This window comes from Nicotiana attenuata, chromosome 1 (assembly GCF_001879085.1).
Source record: "Nicotiana attenuata strain UT chromosome 1, NIATTr2, whole genome shotgun sequence".
Classification (NCBI taxonomy): domain Eukaryota; kingdom Viridiplantae; phylum Streptophyta; class Magnoliopsida; order Solanales; family Solanaceae; genus Nicotiana; species Nicotiana attenuata.
In genome coordinates this window covers 91,767,985-91,771,967 of record NC_031989.1, presented here as the reverse complement: position 1 = coordinate 91,771,967, position 3,983 = coordinate 91,767,985, and positions in this window count along the sequence as shown.

Here is a 3,983-nt window from a genome sequence, read left to right as displayed (position 1 = left end):
AAGGCTATATGGAGATATTGAAATATGATTAGTATTATATTGCAAAAAGAATCCTTAATATAGATTTGTTTATTCTAACAAATATTGTCAAGGTTTTGTTGTTTATGCAAATGCAGGCATTTATTGAAGTCCGTTCTTCAAACAATCTATTTGTATGTGAGGAATTGTCATATTATCATTTCACAAGATGTGTGACTTTTCTTTGAAGAGAAGATTCCAATAATAATGAAGAAGTTGATGTTTGCTTATCTCAATTGAAAGAAGAATATTGAAGGAGACTGAATAAATCATATATTTCATCAAAGTTCTTCGTCAGACACGATCTTCAACAGAATGATGAAATAGATGTTCAAGAAATTCCTTCAAGTGATAATTTGGCGGAATAATTCACGAAGGCATTGACGATCTCAATATTAGAGAAGTTGTTATACAAGCTTGGAATTCGGCGTCTCCGAGAAATAAAGTGATATTTTCATCAGGGGGAGGCAAATACGCGTTGTACTCTTTTTCCCTTAGCTAAGGTTTTATCCCACTGGGTTTTCCTGGCAAGGTTTTTAATGAGGCAGCAAGTAATGCGTATTATAAGATATGTGTACTCTTTTTCCTTCACTAAGATTTTTTTCCTCCATGGTTTTTTCTTAGTAAGGTTTTAACGAGGCACATTATCTATGGACATCCAAGGGGGAGTGTTATGAAATACATATTTATATGGATGTCCACTAATCAAATATAACTCCCACTACTCTTCTTCATTATGTAGATAACCTCCACTACTTCTTACCATTATGGATGTAACTCTCACACCTCCATGATCTTCCCCCATGTTCTCAATAGTTAATACCATGTTTATGGAGTCCCTTTGTATTACCTATATCATCCTATAAATAGAGGGTTTGGGCATCATATTGTACACACTTGAATACATGAAGAAATAAGATTCTCTCCTCTCTTTCTCTCTACATTGTTGTCTATCTTCTTGTATTATGTTATTACTTTGAGCTAAGTTTCGTACCACTAACACTCTTAATAAAAATTTTTTTTGTTTAAACAGCAAGCAAACATTTTTAATTATATATTATATTAATTTATAATATATATAAAAGTAAACATTCCATATGAAAAAAATCCTTACGTTATTAATCATTGAATATAATAATCCTTATCACCAAACATCCCTTAAAGTAATATTACATATCTTCTAAATAAACATAGATTTTATTAAGTCGCCCCCAAAATTTTAAGAGATTTTTTCCTTCCTATACCATATATGAAACTTTATTACCAAATATGTGTATAGTTTCTAATTTACCCTCTATGTTCACAGTTTTTCTACAATTATTGTACCATTCATTGAATACTAATTATTAGTAGCTGAATCTTCCTAATTAGGCGTGCTACAAATCAGGAACAGAATATTCTAATTGATTTCGCGACCTTCAGATCAAATTTGAAACGCAAATCCTATATCTTCAATTTAAAATCCATTGACAGCCATTAAAAAGTTTGAAAGCTTTGAATTCAAATTTGGATTTTCAAAAATCATTATTTGTTTGGATTAGGTGTTGTTGAAAATAATCGGGAATATGGTTTGGAGTTCATATCTCAATTTTGAGGGGTTTTGGTGAAGATTAGACTTGGTTTTGACTGAATTTCAGATTGAAACTCGAAGAAGATATACCAGTTTGCAGAAATTGTAGATAAATTGTAGATTATTTGTATTCTGATTGTAGATGCTTTGTTTTCTGTTTTCACAAATCAAAAACGACTAAAACTTCTACAAATCTTCTAAAAAAATGCAATTATGTCAAAATTTTCATTTATGAGATTGGACGAATCTTTATGGTTTAAGAAGAATAAATATTGAAATAACACATGGAGCTAAGTTAAAACTTGTACATATAATGTGCAAAAATCTCCAACGCAAAAGAAGAGTGTCCAGCTAGTGGAAGCCTGGGAACAACAGATTTTGCAGATCTGAATGAATTTAACTAAAACATCCTTCAACTCCAACCCGAAAGAATTGCGTTCTGGATATTCTACACAACTGAAACGTAAAGCAATGCTCATTCTGGAAGCCCAGGAATCAATTTCTGAACTGATAAGCATATGAAGGAAAAAAGAGGGCATGAAGAAAAGAAATCCCTCGCTAAAACGTGGGTGAGGGTGAGGGTTTAGGAGAGAGAAACGTGGGAGGGGTGGGATACGGTACCTTGAATTAAGGAGGGACATACGCTGCATTAATTGTACCCTTAAAATACACTATGGTATAGAATTGGTAATTTGGTATAATAAATGTAATTATATCAAACCTTAAACATTGAGGATAATAAGGTTTTCGATATGGTATAGGAATGTAAAAATCTCAAATTTTAATATGTAAATTATAATCTGGGATACGTTCTTTTAAGAATTATTCCCCCATATAGAGAAGTTTTTGTTTTAGAGGGAAGGAGTAAGTTTGCTTTTTCAAAAGTTTATATTAATATCGCACATCAAATCAAAAATCCTCTAAGATCAATTATTTTCTATATAACTCAACTTGATCAATCATAGTCTACTTTAGTAATTCCTCATTTTTCAACATTTCTCTACTAACCCAATATTTGTATTCTTCTTTAATTTACATATTGTTACGTCATGCTAGGCCATTAGAGAAATCACATCAAAAGTTTGTGGGTCGCAGGTTAACAAAGACATTGAATCAACAAATCTCATTTAAACTTATGCTTCTTCGTTTTCAAAAAGAATGATTACTATTACTCTACTGTAAAAAGAATGAACCTATTATTTGGGGAGTCTAACAAGATTTTGTTTGACTATATTTTATCCAAATAATATTTAAATATTTTTAATTGTTAACTATTATAACTTACAGTATTTTTTATATATAATTTTTAAGTATGTAAATTTTATTTCAAAAAATTTAAAGCATTTATGTCTGAATTCACATTGAAAATTGGTTAATTTGACCCTCATACTTTGAAAAGATTCAAACAAATTGAAAGGAAGGGAGTAATATTTAAAGAGTCAAGTAATATGTCTCACTGATTTTCAAATATCTTTTTAAAAATTTCTTATAATTATGGAAATTTGAAGAATACATACAGATCATATAATCTTCAATGAATTAAAAAAATGAAAAAAGGAAGTATAAATTGAGCAAGATGTCAATTTATCCTTATTTCTTGTAATATCAAACCTCACCTCAATATTGTAGTACAATGTGAAACAGTGTCTTAAATTGAAGGGCCATTAAAAGGAAGAAAAGATCATATCACAACTTTAAGAGCATGTTTGGAAAGCTACCTTGGAAATGAATTTGGGTGTAATTGGGTATAATTTGGCATGTTTGTTTGGCCAAGTAATTACTTGGTCAGCATGGAATTGGGTGTAATTGGAGGGGTGTAATTACACTCTTCAATTCTCAAGGAGGAGGTGAGAATTGGTGGTAACTACACTATTAATTACAAGGTTGCTTTTTAGTTTCTTTATTTTTGTTTTTATTTTAATTTATTTTCCTTATAACTTTTTATTTCTATTATTTTAATTTTTTTAATTTCTTTTGAAATTTTAAATATATTTTCTTTGTACATTATTTATCTTTTATTTCTCTATCTTTACTTCTTGTGATTCCATGTAATTGCTTATATTTTATTTTTTTATTTATTTTATTATTCTATGTTTTGAAACTACACCTCCTAATATTAGAAATAATGAGTCATTAATAACTTGACATATAATGAATGATGCAATTAAAGTGGAATTCTGTCACGACCCAATTCCCATACCCGGTCGTGATGGCGCCTCTCGTGAAGACAAGGCCAGCCAACTAACCCAAATCCTTTCACTAACAATTATTAAACATAAATGAATAGAAGATACAACTTAATGGCATTAGAAACTGTTAATTACTACCCGACCGGGGTGTCACAAGTCACGAGCATCTAAGGAAACCTTATCACAACTACAGGCCAATAAATATA